This window comes from Psittacula echo (genome assembly GCF_963264785.1).
Source record: "Psittacula echo genome assembly, chromosome: 2".
Classification (NCBI taxonomy): Eukaryota; Metazoa; Chordata; class Aves; order Psittaciformes; family Psittacidae; genus Psittacula; species Psittacula echo.
In genome coordinates, this window is record NC_137737.1 from 47,296,184 (window position 1) to 47,314,323 (window position 18,140).

An 18,140-nucleotide genomic window follows, 5' to 3' on the forward strand; every position below is an offset into this window, starting at 1 on the left:
TTATGTAGAACAAATACCTGTACTTATTTAATTCTTGTGAAGCTATTACAGTCTTCTTCAGTACTATTTCTCTCATCATGAAAGGATTTTTCAACAGAAAGAATCATGTACATGTTACTGTGATACAGTTTGCCTTTTTCAGCTATTGAAATATCCACAAATCTTCACCAGCTTAGCCTTAATGAAACACTAGAGAAATCCACAACAGGATATTTGCAAAGTGCACAAGATACTTTTTTCTCTAAATAACCTCTTTTTTTTTTCTTTTTCTTAAGAAACCACTGTGAATCCCTGATAAAGAAGATTGTTCTTTTTTGCCCCCTTCCCATATACTTGCGTCATATACAAGCAGCACCCATGCTATATAGCAATCTGTATTACAGGACAACCACAGGTTGCTTCACTGCTGCTATTGTTGCTGTTTTTTCTCATTTTGCTTTAATTCGTTGACGTAAAATGAGCAGAAATGCTGGAACAGCAACTCCGTATATCTTGTTAGTTAAAGTTGTACTTGAATACTGGGAACTAAAGTACTCTTCCAGCAAAGTACTGGGACTGATGCTAGCTTTGCATATTAGAAATACAATTAAGAGGAATTGCAAGTCCAGTATTTCTAATGGTTTACTGCATGAGAAAAGATTTTTATTTTTTTCTCCTGGAATATCTCTATGCTAATCTTAATTCATCTACCTGGACTTGTGCAAAGCGTTCGACACCGTCCCACATGACATGCTTGTCTCTAAATTGGAGAGACATCAATTTGATGGGTGGACCACTCGGTGGATAAAGAACTGGCTGGATGGCCGCACGCAAAGAGTTGTGGTCAATGGCTCGATGTCTGGCTGGAGACCAGTAACGAGTGGTGTCCCTCAGGGATCGGTGCTGGGACCAGTCTTGTTCAACATCTTTGTCAGTGACATGGACAGTGGGATTGAGTGCGCCCTCAGCAAGTTTGCCGATGACACAAAGCTGTGTGGTTCGGTTGATACGCTGGAGGGAAGGGATGCCATCCAGAGGGACCTCGACACGCTTGTGAGGTGGGCTGATGCCAACCTTATGAAGTTTAACCATGCCAAGTGCAAGGTCCTACACCTGGGTTGGAGCAATCCCAGGCACAGCTGCAGGTTGGGAAGAGAAAAGATTCAGAGCAGCCCTGCAGAGAAGGAATTGGGGGTGTTGGTTGATGAGAAAATGAACATGTGCTGGCAGTGTGTGCTCACAGCCCAGAAAGCCAACCGTACCCTGGGCTGCATCAAGAGGAGTGTGACCAGCGGGTCAAAGGAGGTGATCCTGCCCCTCTACTCTGCTCTCGTGAGACCTCACTTGGAGTATTGTGCGCAGTTTTGGTGTCCTCAACATAAAAAGGACATGGAACTGCTGGAACAAGTCCAGAGGAGGGCCACAAGGATGATCAGGGGACTGGAGCACTTCCTGTATGAAGATAGGCTGAGAAAGTTGGGGCTGTTCAGCTTGGAGAAGAGAAGGCTGCTGAAGACCTCATAGCAGCCTTCCAGTATCTGAAGGGGGCCTACAAGGATGCTGGGGAGGGACTCTTCATTAGGGACTGTAGTGAGAGGACAAGGGGTAACGGGTTCAAACTTAAACAGGGGAAGTTTAGATTGGATCTAAGGAAGAAATTCTTTACTGTGAGGGTGGTGAGGCACTGGAATGGGCTGCCCAGGGAAGTTGTGAATGCTCCATTCTTGGCGGTGTTCAAGGCCAGGCTGGATGAGGTCTTGGGTGGCACGGTTTAGTGTGGGGTGTCCCTGCCCATGGCAGGGTGGTTGGAACTAGATGATCTTAAGGTCCTTTCCAACCGTAACTATTCTATGATTCTATGATTCTAATTTTATGCTTGGTAAGTTCTGAGATTCAATGCAATTTGGGAGGATCTTCATTATTTGGTGAAGAAGAATCCCATTTTTTTTCACATACTTTCTTCTTCCTAGTGTTTGCAGCTGGACCAAAACTGGCATGAGGAGATGTGTTTAATGAAGTACAAAAAGATTAATCATTTGCATCTATGTTGTAGGACAGTCCAGTAACAGTCAGGAAGATCTCATGCCAGGTGAAGAGCAGTTCCATGTTGCCTTCCTGGAAACACTGATTACTCCACGACCTGTCCCACACTATCACTTGTCTCAGTTCCTCATCAAGTCCACCTCCATATTAGAGACATAGCAAAAACTTGACACTATTAGTAACCAGTTCCATGTGTATCACATTATTCTATTCACTTCAACTTCCCTTGACTCTAGCTTGTGTCTTTAATATTTTGTTTGTTTGTTTACCCCTTCGTGTAACCCACTACTTGCATTCTAGAGGAGAGAGGAGCCAGGAGTACAGCTACTTTAAGACTCAGCCAGGATGCTCCATGGTATATCATTAATATTTTACCAAAGGGCTTCTCCTCTGCCCAGCAGCACCTTGCTCCAGCATATGTTAAGGTCCTTCAGTTGGAGCAGGCATTCAACTGCAAACAGAGGATTCTTAATGTGCCACTAGCAGAGAAAGCTTTAAATATCAGTTCCATTTAAAAGGCAAACTAGCATTCCTAAACAGTGAGAAGGAGAGACAATGATTCATCAGTCACAAGGGCACATTTTTCCCCACCCTGTTGTTTGCTCTTATACTAAAAGCAAGCAGAGGTAGAAAATTGTGCCTTAAAACCCTTCAGATTTTTTGGTTTTTTCCTTCTGTTAAATAAGACCCACATGGCTCCAAAAGCTGGAACATTGTGTGTGATTCATCTCCACATGAGTTATTAGAGAGAAAATATCTTTATTTGTGGATTGCATTCATTGAGGCCATTTGGTGTTTTTCTCTCGTTATTTATTAACATTTCAGACACTCATAATAATAACTCACAATCTATAATAATGTCATAAATTCAAAACAAACAAACAAAAAGTTAACATCCTCTCACTTTTTGTTTTATTCTTTGCTGCCATAAATCTTTCACATTTCTTCCAAAAAAAGAGAAAGAATGTCCCATTACATTTCCCTGAAGCAGAAGGCGGCTACGGTGCTATAGCTATGTCTGCAATTTCATCTATGACACTGGTCCTACTGCCTCAATGAAGTGGAAGTTCTTGCTCCACTGGAAGCTTTAAATCCAGTCTGGATACTGTTTAAAGGCTTTTTGCTCTCAGGGGAAAAATGATTTGGTGGCTGTATTGCTTAGTTGTAGGTACTTTGCTGCAAGCTGATTCTGCATATTTCTAGTTGTTCCTACCCACATTATTCTCCAGCTGGCGATTTCTATTTTCATTTCCACATTCACAGTTCATTTGCACTTGATCCCCTAGAGACTGTTTTCTTGAGCAGATATTTTGTAAAATACAAAGAGTGGATTCCACTTCTCCACTCTACTCCAGATTGTGTATTCTCTAAAAAGCATCTGACCCTTTTTTCCTCTCAATTAACTCCTCAGTTCTGGTTTGTATGCTTACTCCACAGTTTACTCCTCCAAAAATTAGAAATGTGGTGCATGTTTTGGGTTTGTGTTTTGGGTGGGGTTTGTATGTGGGATTTTTTTTTTGTTCTGGGGTTTTTTTTTGGGTTTTGGTTTTTTTTTTTTGTCTGTGTGGTACGTTAATGGTATTTGTTTCAGATATGCCATGTTCCTTTGCTAGTTGCTTGAAACACAGCACAAGAATGAATTACTCTGAACTGTATTTCTGTCTCCTGACAGGTCTGCTTGAAAAGCATCTTGCCTCAAGCTGAATTCATTGTTATTTCACTTATCTCCAAGTCAGCAAGAGACAGTTTTACAAATCTCTAACATAAGGCATGAAATGGAATTCAACAACACTGATTTTCTTCCTATTTGGTTCTGGCCAAATGAATGGAAGCTGATACATTGCTAATACAGAGAGCACATTTTGGGGAGTTTTCTTGAAATGTTAACTTTATTAAAATCAGCCACCCTGTGAGACAAACGGTAATCTTAAAGAGAATAAATTCTCCATAACTTATTTAACTTGCCCTGTATATACTTCAAAATACAGCCTCCAGGTCCCATCCACTATGAAAGTTGCTAGCATATACTGAAATGTGAGAGACATATTAGTCTTTCTTCTTTCTGACTGTTCTGATTCTTAATAAATTACTGCTAATAATTGCTATTTAAATAAATCTGCTGTTAGCTTAAGACTGCTAAAAGACATTCAGTTTCCAGGAGGCAGAATGCTTCCCTGAACTTCCAGGACACCTTTCCAGAGATGACCTCAAACACATTTTATTAATTATAGTTTGTGGGTAGTAATCAACTTTCACTTATGGATTGGTTCCTGTCACATTTACTTACGTGAAAAGAAGCCAAGTTTTGAAAAGATATGTCTATATTAGTAATCTATATGTGACCAGAGCTTCAATGACATAGAATTATAGAATCAACTAGGTTGGAAAAATTCTTTAAGGTCATCAAGTCCAACAATTACTCCAGGACTACCAAGACCACCACTAAACCATATCACTGAGGGCCTCATCTTCAGGGTTTTCAAACACTTCCAGGAATGGTGATTTCACTACTGCCTGGGCAGCCTGTTCCAATTCCTGATCACCCTTGTGGGGAATAAATTTTTCCTAATATCCAATCTAAACCTCCCCTGGTGCAGCTTGAGGCCATTATCTCTTGTTCTATTGCTTATTACTTGGGAGATGTGATTATCTACATAATCATAACATCAAGATGGTCCCTACTGTGAGTCATCTACTGCCCCTGACAGTGAGCAGGTCCAAGACAGTTCCTGTCCTAAGGACCCTAGGACAAGAGATCATTCCCCCACAGTGGTTTGAGTAGTCTTACCCATAGAGTAAGGTTATTGGCTTTTCTTTGGCTCTTGCATCATGCTAAAGCAGCATTAAATACCACTTTTTTTAATGGAAAGATTCCTCTTCCCATCACTTCCCTCTCCTTCAACTGATAGTTGCCTGCTGAAGAAATAATTGGGGCAATGATATGAGATCCTGGGCCTATCCCATTCCATGGCACAGCTTTTAAGGGTATGTCTGCATCAGTACATAAAAATGGGCTAGAACCTATTCTGTGACCACGAGGGCGGGAGGTATAGTTCAGCACATCTCCACAGCCATAGCTCCAAGCCAGCCTTTACATGCAGGCTGGCTTGCTTTGTCCATGCTGGAAAGGACCCATTCCTGGGTCCTTAAACTGGGCTATCACTAAACAACAGCTTCAGAGATCAGAACCTTGTTAAGAGCTGCTAACAGGGATCTCGTGCCAATATTCATGACTTTTCAATTACGCTTGCAGTCTTTAAAGACATTGTCGCCTTGATAACATGGTAACTAAAAACTGACTTCAGATTGCTGTGGCTCAGTTACCCTGCCTGAGAACTTTGATATTCTTCACAGATATAATCTTGCTCAGAGCATTTTAAAAGCATGTGAAGTGCACTGAAACGTTGTGGATAATGTAATTCAGAAAGTGTCATTGCCCTAGACTTCTATGTGGAATGCAAAAAGAATGGGAAAAAATCTCAGCAGTCAGGATCAGGCCAAATCCATCCTTTTAAAAAAATTCAGTCTTTCCACAATAAATGCTGCTCATTTTTCAGAGAAAATTTGTCAGTCAGATTGAAAAGAACTTTCCATTAAAAAAATGAGAAGTTCTTTCTACAAATCAGGGGCTAAATTAGTAAAAGTGGCTGAAGTCAAAACGTAAGCTTAAGACTGTTTGAAACAGTGATATTTTCTAGCATTGTAACAGAACAGGATGATGGTTACTGCAACCTGCAGTACTACATCCTTAATGTAATTTTACAATTACTAATGCACAGTAAGTTTTTCTATTATTTTCTCTTTAGTTTCATCAAAAAAGAGCAGATCAAGTGCAACCTGCTATTATAGGGATTTTTAATCACATGCAATTGTACAACAAATGATACAATACTAAGCCATGGCAATCTAATTACCATTGATGAACATTTCTTCAGGAGTCTCCAGCTCTTCATAGTGGAGACTGACTGTGAATGGATTCTTAATAGGCAGCTACAGACCCTTGGGCTGTGTCATAGACACATAGAATTTCACATGCTTGTACCGTTCTTGTCTTATTCTAACAGCTCCCCCCCAAGTCATACTAAATAAATTAGTCTTATTCTGTTGAAGCCAGCTGAAAGTTCTGTATGAATGCTATAACCTGGAAATGCAAATGGTGGAGTGCAGTGGTGTTACACATCGTGTTTTTCTCTAACACCAGTGCATTTCAGAATAGTAAATTTTACTGTTAGAAATTATATTAAGAACTCTTTTGGTCAGATATCCCAGGAAATAAATGAATTTGTGGTTAAGCAGTTAATAGCTTATACTCACACAGCTTGAAACTGAACTATAAGAATTGAAACTTGCTTTGTAACAAATATGTTAGAGATAATACCAATGTCTCTTCCCCTAGGATAAATTCTTCTAAAATAAACAAGGCGCATATCTCACATACAGTAGTTTTAAAGTCAGGAGAGATGGAAAGAGAAAGATAAATGAGGGGGGAGGGAAATTATCAAAAAGTAATTGACTATGTAAACTCTTTCCTACCAAATAATATAACACAGAACATAATGACAAAAGCTAAAGCACTGTAAATCATGCCTTTCTGTGGCACATCCTGTGATAGCCCCTGAATGGCATGACTTACAGTAATGCTACAAGGGTGGTTAGGAAAGAGAATTAGGCAACACCAGCAGAAAAAGTTGAAGAGAAATGTCTTGTAAAACTACAGGCAGCAGACAAGCGCTTGACTCCATTTCTTGTAAAAATATTCTTCTCAGGCTCAAGACACGGCACACTACTCCAGTAACAATGAAAGAGAGGTTAATAACAGCACAGCTTCTTTGCTTGAAATGCTGAGCAGCTGTCACTACTATTAGTGCTAATGAGTTAGACTACAGTCCCATTACTATTCTCCAGGAAGTCTCCATATTCCTGCTAAGGATACAAAGCCACCAAGCATGATCAAGCAATAAAATCCTCTGGGAAGGGGAGGGGCAGAAAATATATATCTATATATATTTCAGCTTAAATTAACCTCTGGAATTATTCCTATACTATGGAGCATGTGCGTTCACAGACCAGAAAGCCAGCTGTATCCTGGGCTGCATCAAGAGGAGTGTGACCAGCAGGTCAAAGGAGGTGATCCTGCCCCTCTACTCTGCTCTCGTGAGACCTCATGTGGAGTATTGTGCGCAGTTCTGGTGTCCTCAACATAAAAAGGACATGGAACTGCTGGAACAAGTCCAGAGGAGGGCCACGAGGATGATCAGGGGGCTGGAGCACCTTCTGTATGAAGACAGGCTGAGAAAGTTGGGGCTGTTCAGCTTGGAGAAGAGAAGGCTGCTGAAGACCTCATAGCAGCCTTCCAGTATCTGAAGGGGGCCTACAAGGATGCTGGGAATGGACTCTTCATTAGGGACTGTAGTGAGAGGACAAGGGGTAACGGGTTCAAACTTAAACAGGGGAAGTTTAGGTTGGATCTAAGGAAGAAATTCTTTACTGTGAGGGTGGTGAGGCACTGGAATGGGCTGCCCAGGGAAGTTGTGAATGCTTCATCCCTGGTGGTGTTCAAGGCCAGGCTGGATGAGGTCTTGGGTGGCATGGTTTAGTGTGAGGTGTCCCTGCCCATGGCAGGGTGGTTGGAACTAGATGATCTTAAGGTCCTTTCCAACCGTAACTATTCTATGATTCTACAATTCCCTGCCTTTTCCCTCCTTACATGCTGTCTTGTAGCTAATTTGCTCTGTGTGTGTCCCAGTAACCATATAAGCCATTAGCTCATCTCAGTTCTTTGGAAAATAAATGGAGGAAAGTTAAGCAATTTGGATGAGTTTGTTGGGTTTTTTTTCTTCCCTGTTATTCAATCTTCTCTTGAGATGAAGAATTATGCTTTGCTGTACATTGCTAAACACGGAAAAACAGTTGTTCCATACAAGGAGAGAATATAAAAATCCCTAACACACAGCTTTTCAACCCGCAATTTCTTACTCAGCTAAGTTACTCCAATTTAATCCAAAAGATATTTGTTCCTCCTGCCACTGGTATTATTGCAAAGATTGTTCCAATTACGGAGCTATAGTTTCTTTATGAAGTTGGCTTCATTTTTTACAGCCAAAATGACGTGTAAAAAATTGCAAAATCAAATATATATTGTCCCTATTGATTGTGTATCTACAATGAGCAATAAAACTTAATCACTATCATGAAACCTCTTCATAGAACTGCAACTTCGAAACTTGAAATGAACAAACTGGAAGAGTTCTTCTTTTATGGTTCTTATACAAATATCAAATATTTGTATTGTTCCAGGAACAGATGGCATGATTATCATTAACCCTACCGTTAAATGGATTTTATTTTTTTTTTAATATGATACAACAGAACACCAATTGACACTTAAGGAAGGTTTATGGACAAAAATTGTGCTGGTCACAAAGGTCTGGATTTGCAATATGCATTAATATTGACTATATCACTATATACAGAGATGTGTAATCAGCAATAAAAAGGCTTCACATGAATCCTGGTATTTGTTTCTATTGACAAAGATTAATATTGATATCTACAGAAATATACGTCCCTCAATTAGTGTGAGTACTCCCATAAATTTCCATTAGCTTTTTTTAAAAAATTTAAAGTCTGCTAAAATCACAAAAAATAAAGTGGGTTCATGTAAATAGTTCTAAAAAGAACCTTGATAAAATTTTCTTGTCTTTTATGTATTATAATTTGAACAGTTTCTGTTCAATCTACAATTTATAATAAAAGTGTATTTTTATGCAAATATCACTGCTTCTTTATTCCTAAGAACATGAATAAGTTAGACTCACTATATACTGCTAGCTCTTGCAGTCACTTTTCTAGAAGGATAATAATGTAATTATGTTTTTCTGTTTGGTTCTTGCTCAGGACAGCTAAAAACTTCTTGACTAGGGAAAGGATGTGGAAGTAAGCAATAATATTGTCCTGGTTTAGCAGTAGCAGTCATTTTTTCTACTGGTGCAGTGCTGTGTTTTGACTTTTGGCCTGGGAATAATAATGATAAAGCTGATGTTTTCAGTTGCTGGTCAGAATGTTTACCCTGAGCAAGGACTTTGTGAGTCTCATGCTCGGCCAGGGAGGAGGAGAAGCCAGGAGGAAGCAGGGACAGGACACCTGACCCAAACTAACCAAAGAGGTATTCCATACCACAGCACGTCATGCCGAGGATGTAGAACTGAGAGTTCCCGGAAGGGCTGGATCATGGCAGGGTGGGGGTGAGGTACCGGTTGGTGAGCGGTTGTATTCTCTATCTTGTTATTTCCTTTATCATTATTACTATTAGTGGTAGCAGCAGTGGTTTGTGTTATACCTTAGTTATTAAACTGTTCTTATCTCAACCCGTGGGAGCTGCATTCTTTTGATTCTCCTCCCCGTCCCTCCAGAAGCGGAGGGAAGAAAGGTGGGGGGGGAAAGTGGACTGCATGGTTCTGATTTACGGCCTGGGCTTAAACCACGACAGTTCTATTTTGGCGCCCAACGTGGGGCAGGAAGGGTTGAGGTAACAACAGATCTGACCAAGGCACAATGCTGATTTATGGGCTCTCAAAGTTGTTCTTTTTGATACCACAGTTTCAGTATGCTGTAGCTTACTTAGAGCCGGTATTTGCTGTGTTAGTGTTTTTCAAGTGTGGGCCTTGGGCTAAGGTTCTTGTTTCATTGTATTTTATGGTAATGGCTTGTAATACGGGGGGGCTCCGGCAGCAGGGCGGGATGGACGTGGCCGTGGACTTGTACCTGGCCGTCCCGCTGTTCTTCACCGTCCTGGCCCTCGTCCTCGCGTCCGTCTTTGTGAGGCTGCGGGGAGCTGAGGGGGAGCGGCCCCGGGAGCCGGCGGCGGCCGAAGCGGCCCGGGAGAGGGGCCCCGGGGACCAAGCGGCGGCGGGAGCGGGGCCGGAGGCTGGGAAGGAGGCAGCTGCCGAGCAGCGGGAGGAGGCTGCGGAGGAGCCGAGCCCCACAGCCAAGCCCAGCCCCGCGGCGGCCGAGAGCGTCGCCCAGCAGCCGTCCGCCGAGCCCGGCGAGCCCGAGCCGCAGGAGGATGCAGGAGACCACGCAGCATTTCCCAGCAAGGCAGAGGAGGAAGATCTGGACTCGGAAAAAGAGAAGCTGGTGGTGAGAGAGCCTTCAAGCACAGCAGCTACACCAGCCCCAGTGACAAGTACAGCAGCATCATTTGAGAGTTTTGAATGGCCTTTGGGTACCCTTGGGACCTGCCTGCTGATTGTGATGGGGATCAGCATGTTGGCACACACACAGAGTGTGTTCTACCCACGACCATTTTGTCTGATCCTGAGAGTTAAGCAGAGTCAGGTTTGGGTCTTGCCTGGGTTTAGACAATACAGGGGGACCGAGAGGTTTTCCCCAAGGCTGGACAGCCATGAGTGTCACGGTGTGTGGGACAGTATGGGCGAGTATCTAATCCACTGGGCCCCTCCAGTGCTTTGGAAGCGTCGGAGATGGAAGGCAGCTCTGTGGAGTCCCCGACAAGTTGCAGAGACTGCTGCAGGGGAGGGTGAATTATTTTAAGCCTGATGGGCCCATCCATCAGGGCGGAGATGCAGCATAGAGATGGACTCATGATCGAGGGGTGGACTTTGCAATGGGCCTCTCCTGCTCTGAAAGACTGTTACAGGAGATGGAGCCCACCATCATGGACTGAATGGACTCAGCAGCTTTATAGGGATTGGTCCGTGCACTAAGATAAGAGTACACTGAGATGAAAGTGATGGTATATTGAAAATGTGGGATCTGAGCATGACGTGAATGGTATGGAATAAGGAGTGGATACTGTCCTGGTTTAGCAGTAGCAGTCATTTTTTCTACTGGTGCAGTGCTGTGTTTTGACTTTTGGCCTGGGAATAATAATGATAAAGCTGATGTTTTCAGTTGCTGGTCAGAATGTTTACCCTGAGCAAGGACTTTGTGAGTCTCATGCTCGGCCAGGGAGGAGGAGAAGCCAGGAGGAAGCAGGGACAGGACACCTGACCCAAACTAGCCAAAGAGGTATTCCATACCACAGCACGTCATGCCGAGGATGTAGAACTGAGAGTTCCCGGAAGGGCTGGATCATGGCAGGGTGGGGGTGAGGTACCGGTTGGTGAGCGGTTGTATTCTCTATCTTGTTATTTCCTTTATCATTATTACTATTAGTGGTAGCAGCAGTGGTTTGTGTTATACCTTAGTTATTAAACTGTTCTTATCTCAACCCGTGGGAGCTGCATTCTTTTGATTCTCCTCCCCGTCCCTCCAGAAGCGGAGGGAAGAAAGGTGGGGGGGGGAAGTGGACTGCATGGTTCTGATTTACGGCCTGGGCTTAAACCACGACAAATATTAATCCTTGAATGTCAGTATCTGTCTTAAATTTCTATAAATACACTGTTAAAATAAATTCTATTTTATTAATGCATTTTTAAAAGACAAATTATGCTGCTTTTATTACAGTTGTTTCGAAGCAGAACATGACAAAAGCATGTGAACTGAACTATCTTTTTTGAAAAATCTTCCTACTTCTTGCACCGTGGGCCAGAAAGGCATGTGACTGAGGAACCATTAATTCCATTTTTCTTCCTAGAGTTTTGAATGCAAAACAGTGCAATACCAGCTCAAATTTAACATAACAATTCTTTTCTTTCATTAATCGTATTTTCCATTTCAAGATTGTGCAGTACAAACTGTGTCAAACACACTGTGCAACTGAGAAGTCCTGCTGTCCAGGTCCAAATGAAAGCAGAATGAAACACCAATATTGTATTAAAGGCATTTCACAGTATCACAGTATGTTAGAGATTGGAAGGGACCTCAAAAGATCATCTGTTCCACTGTTCCGTCACCCTCACTGAGAAGAAGTTTCTTCTCAAGTTTAAGTGGAACCTCTTGTGTTCCAGTTTGTACCCATTACCGCTTGTCCTATCATTGTTTGCCACTGAGAAGAGCCTGGCTCCATCCTCATGACACTCCCCCTTTATATATTTCTATACACTAATAAGGTCACCCCTCAGTCTCCTCTTCTCCAAACTATAGAGACCCAGCTCCCTCAGCCTTTCCTCATAAGGGAGATGCTCCACTCCCTTAATCATCTTAGTTGCCCTGCGCTGGACTCTCTCCAGCAGGTCCCTGTCCTTCTTTAACTGAGGGGCCCAGAACTGGACACAATATTCCAGATGCGGTCTCACCAGGGCAGAGTAGAGGGGAAGGAGGACCTCTCTCGACCTACTGACCACCCCCCTTCTAATACACCCCAGGATGCCATTGGCCTTCTTGGCCACAAGGGCACAGTGCTGGCTCATGGTCATCCTGCCGTCCACTAGGACCCCCAGGTCCCTCTCCCCTACACTGCTCTCTAACAGGTCGTTCCCCAGCCTATATTGGAACCTGGGGTTGTTCCTGCCCAGATGCAGGACTCTACACTTTCCCTTGTTATATTTCATCAAGTTATTCCCTGCCCAACTCTCCAGCCTGTCCAGGTCTCGCTGGATGGCAGCACAGCCTTCTGGCGTGTCAGCCACTCCTCCCAGCTTAGTGTCATCAGCAAACTTGCTGATAGTACATTCAATTCCCTCATCTAAATCATTGATGAATATGTTAAATAATACTGGTCCCAGTACTGACCCTTGAGGCACTCCACTAGATACAGGCCTCCAACTAGACTCCGCCCCATAGACTACAACTCTCTGGCTTCTCTCCTTCAGCCAGTTTGCAGTCCACCTCACTACCTGATCATTCAGAGCACACTTCCTCAGTTTAGCTATGAGGATGCTGTGGGAGACTGTGTCAAATGCTTTGCTGAAGTCAAGGTAGACCACATCCACCGCTCTGCCATCATCCATCCACAATGTTATTTCCTCATAAAAGGCTATGAGGTTGGTCAAGCATGACTTCCCCTTGGTAAAGCCATGTTGACTGCCCCTCATAACCCTCTTATCCTTGACATGCCTTAAGATGGCATCAAGGATAAGGTGTTCCATCACTTTCCCAGGGATGGAGGTGAGGCTGACCGGTCTATAGTTACCCGGGTCCTCCTTCTTGCCCTTTTTGAAGACTGGAGTGACATTTGCTTTCCTCCAGTCCTCAGGCACCTCTCTCGTTTCCCAAGACTTGGTAAAGATGATGGAGAGTGGCCTAGCAATGACTTCCACCAGTTCCCTCAGCACCCGCGGGTGCATCCCATCTGGACCCATGGATTTATGGATGTCCAGATTGCTCAACTGGTCTCTAACCCATTCCTCGTCGACTAAGGCAAACTGCTCCAGTGACCTGACTTCATCTGAGGTCTCAGGAGTACAGGGCTCTTCAGGACTGCCTACGGCAGAGTAGACAGAGACAAAGAAGGCATTCAATAACTCTGCCATCTCTGTATCTTCTGCCACCAGGGCACCCATCCCGTTCATCAGTGGGCCTACATTGCCTCTGGTGTTAGTTTTATCTGCCATGTATTTGAAAAAGCTCTTTCTGTTGTCCTTGACCCCTCTCACCAGATTTAATTCTAAGGAGGCCTTAGCCATCCTAGCTGCCTTCCTACATCCTCTAGCAGCAGCCTTATATTCCTCCCGAGTGGCCAGCCCCTCCTTCCATGACCTGTACACTCTCCTCTTCCACTTGAGCATACCCAGCAGTTCCTTATTTAGCCACGCAGGTCTCCTGGTCCTCTTCCTTGACTTCCTACGTGTCGGGATGCTCTGATCTTGAGCTCGGAATAAGCAATTCTTGAATGCCAACCAACTATCTTGGGCCCCTTTACCTTCAAGCAGCCTTGCCCATGGGATTTCCCCTAGCAATTGCTTGAAAAGGCCAAAGTTTGCCCTGCTGAAGTCCAGGGTTGCAATTCTACTTGCTATTCTACTGATCCTACCACACAAGATCCTGAATTCCGCCATCTCGTGGTTGCTGCAACCAAGGCAGCCCTCAACCTTTACTGCTTCGACCAGACCCTCCTTGTTAGTGAGGATGAGATCCAGCAGCGCTCCTCTCCTGGTTGGCTCATCCACCATTTGCATGAGGAAGTTATCATCCATACACTGGAGGAACCTCCTGGACTGTGGCTGGGTTGCTGAGTAGTCCTTCCAGCAAACATCAGGGAAGTTAAAGTCCCCCACAACGACCACGGCCTGTGACTGTGAGGCCACTCTCAGCTGCCTGTAGAAGGCCTCGTCAACTCCCTCACCCTGATCTGGTGGCCTGTAACAGACGCCCACAACAGTATCGCCCCTGCCAGCCTGCCCCTTAATTCTCACCCACAGACTCTCAACTCACTCGTCCTCTGTCCCTGGACAGAACTCAGTACATTGCAGCTGCTCTTGCACATAAAGAGCAACCCCACCACCCCACCTGGCTGGCCTGTCTTTCCTGAAAAGGACATAGCCCTCCATGACTATATTCCAGTCATAGTTAATAGTAATTACAATATTACCTGATAGCAGCTCACAAAGACTGTTTAAGATTATACTGAGACAAAATATCAAACAAAGCACAGCATGGATTTCACACCAGTTCCCCCTAGCTATCTTAGATGCAATGAGTCAGTTTAGGACTTATTGAAATTATTATTCTTGACCATAAACATATACAATAAAGCAATTAACCTTGAAACCAAATTCCAACACAATCAATGAAGCCTGTTTTCTGGAGAAGCCTGGTCTGTCAAATGCAACAATGCCACACCAGTCACTCTATGGGTACAGTTTTCCAGGCTGGCTTTGTGCTCTTTGAATTGTAACCTAGTCAATTGAATGCATTACATATTTTCTTGACTGACTGTTACTAGAGTAAGAACAGATCATTAGTCTATTTGCATTACTTCTGTTTTCTGACATTTACCTAACCTATATGGTTTTATATGCACTTATGATCTCGTTTTTGCTTTTTGTCCAATGTGTCTGACTTTAACAGAATCTTTAAATCACCGGTAAACCATATTTGCCACCCCCTTGCTTAACTCACTCAAATCTCCTTAGCTCTCTTCTGTGTCTGTAACATAACCAGTCTGGCCAAAATCTTTCTTTTCCACCCACAGCAATTTCCAAAATGAGATCATGATTCATTCTGTGGTGCTTTTATTCTTAACATAAACTTATGTTTCAATAGCTTCATGACTGGCACCTACTCTTACAAAGTCTGAACAGCAATTTACAAGGGGATTTCCTTTTAGATCCCTGTTATTTATGAGCTGCATGACATAAGCGTGTAAAGCTATTTAAAAAGATAATGGAGCTTTTAGTGAATTTCCTCATTAATTGGTCTTAAAGCTTTTCTGGTGCTAATGCAATTGTGATTACATCGTAGTGGCCTGGTTTCAACACCTCAAATTGCTGCTTCTCCTGCTGTGTCACATCCAAGAAGGAAGAAATAGGGGCAGGAGAAGGAGAAACATAACAAAAAAAACCCCCACAAACACCCATTCCCTCCCAATAAACAATTTAAGAGAGAAAACTTGAATTTCTATTTGTGTATAAATGGGGACCAACCTGAGTATTTACCATTAGTTGCAAAATTCACTTTCTCAAAGACTGGAAACAAGTGTTTCTAAAAAACAACCCCTGTGTGTAGAGGGTTATTTTAATTAGCAGGAACTACCAACACTTATCATACATATCACCTTAGGAATCAGTGACCTTTCAAAGGGCCTTAACATATGAAGCTGATTTCACAAAGGTATTGCTGTTATTATTTTTAATGTCTTTCAAAAAACTGTTAAAGTACCTCTTCCCCTTGATTTTGCAAAGAAAAAGCAAATTTTAGATAATACTGTTAAAAATGTTGTTTTCTGATTTGTTCTCTGTTTTTTTTCTAAAGTTGCTTAAAATTTTCTTAGCTTTTCAGCTGCACTGAACTTTAGTACAATTTCCACAGAATTTTGTACTAAAATACTCTAAAGTAGCAGTGGTAAACCATTATTGCAGACCTTTAATAAGTATCATTCATCTTAGATATATTGCTTTACACTTATTTACACTAAGCTTCATCTTCCACATTTTTTATCAGGTATTCAGTACTGCCTGGACTTGGCTAGGTTCTTCTGAAATGCTGCTACAGTCAGCATGCATTTTTTGCAGCTTTGAGCAAGTTCAATTACTTCCCATCAGATTTTGTCACTTTACCTATTCCTCTTTCCAGATAATTTATGGATAAGTTAACAGCACAGATCACTGAAGTATGCTATTGATCATTTTACTCCATTGGGAATATTGGTAATGTAGTATATCTTCTGCTTTCCATTTTTTGATCAAGTGTTTATCTTGTAAGCATCTTCCTAATGACCTTCCTAACTTTCACTTAGAAAAATCTTCTGCAAGTTAAATTTCGAAATGCACTTTTAAGATTCAAGTAGATTTCATGAACCAGCTTTACTAGCTGTAGTAGGTTTATTTAGGCATAATTAACCTATAGAAAATCCGTGCTTGGGCTTTTCTAATATATCACGCATATCATGTTAATTTTAGCCTTTACAACAGATCACCTGATCTGTGTAGTATGGCTGTAAGAATTACAGATTAGCATTTGTCCACATTTTACCTGAAATAATTCTTAAACTTTGGCATTATATTAACCACCTTTGAGTCCTCTGAGACCGAAGTATTTCTCAGTGAAAAACTGCATACCACAGTTATAGCTTACCTATTGCATTCTTGACTTCTGTTTAGGACTTCTGGGTGAGTAACATATCGTCTGGCAATGTACTCTACAACTCCTTTCTCTCTGACTAGTATGAATCACGTTCTCTTTGCCCATATGACACTAGAAAGGATCAGGTTGTCTGCTCCATTTTTAGGAGGTTTTTTGAGTTTGAATATCTGAGTATTATCATTCATATGCAGGAGGAAGAATGAATATGAATTATGGTAAAATTTAAGCTTCTGTGAAAAAATTGGTTGAAGGATCTCAATGGTCAAATGCTTTCCTCAGGAACTCTGGTTGTTGATAAATAGGAATATGGAATCATAGAATCATAGAATAGTTAGGGTTGGAAAGGACCTTAAGATCATCTAGTTCCAACCCCCCCTGCCATGAGCAGGGACACCTCACACTAAACCATGTCACCCAAGGCCTCATCCAACCTGGCCTTGAACACCGCCAAGGACAGAGCATTCACAGCCTCCCTGGGCTACCCATTCCAGTGCCTCACCACCCCCACAGTAAAGAATTTCTTCCTTATATCCAATCTAAACTTCCCCTGTTGAAGTTTTAACCTGTTATCCCTTGTCCTGTCACCAAGCACCTTGTTGTTTTTCATGTGCCTTAGCACGCCTTCCAGGAGAATCTGCTCCAAGATTTTGCCAGGCACAGAGGTGAGACTGACTGCTCTGTAATTCCCCAGGTCATCCATTTTCCCCTTCTAGAAAATGGGGGTTATATTTCCCTTTTTCCAGTAGTCAGGAACTTCACCTGACTGCCATGATTTTTCAAATAGGATGGCCAGTGGCTTAGCAACTTCATTCGCCAGCTCCTTCAGGACCCGCACATGGATTTCATCAGGTCCCATGGACTTGTGTACGTTCAGGTTTCTAAGATGGTCTCGAACCAGATCCTCTCCTACAGTGGGCCTAAGGTCTTCATTCTCACAGTCCCTGCGTTCGCCTTCCAAGACTTGGGTGGTGCGGTCAGAGCCTTTGCCAGTGAAGACCGAGGCAAAGAAGTCATTAAGAACCTCAGCCTTCTCCAAATACAGGGTAGCCAGTTCTCCCAATAGCTCCCGGAGGGGGCCTACGTTGTCCCTAGTCTGTCTTTTACTTGCTACGTACCTATAGAATCCCTTCCTATTATCCTTAACATTCCTAGCCAAGTTTAATTCTAACTGGGCCTTAGCTTTACTAACCTGGTCCCTAGCTTCCCAGACAACATCCCAGCATTCTTCGCAGGCCGCCTGTCATTGCTTCCACCTTTTATAAGCCGCTTTCTTCCTTTGAATTTTCCTGAGGAGCTCCTTATCCATCCAAGGAGGTCTGGCCCTCTTGCTGCACTTCCTTCTAGTTGGGATGCAACACTCCTGAGCTTGTAGCAGGTGATCCTTGAATATCAATCAACAGTCTTGGGCTCCCCTGCCCTCTAGGGCTGTGTCCCATGGAACCTTACTAAGCAGGTTCCTGAAGAGGCCAAAG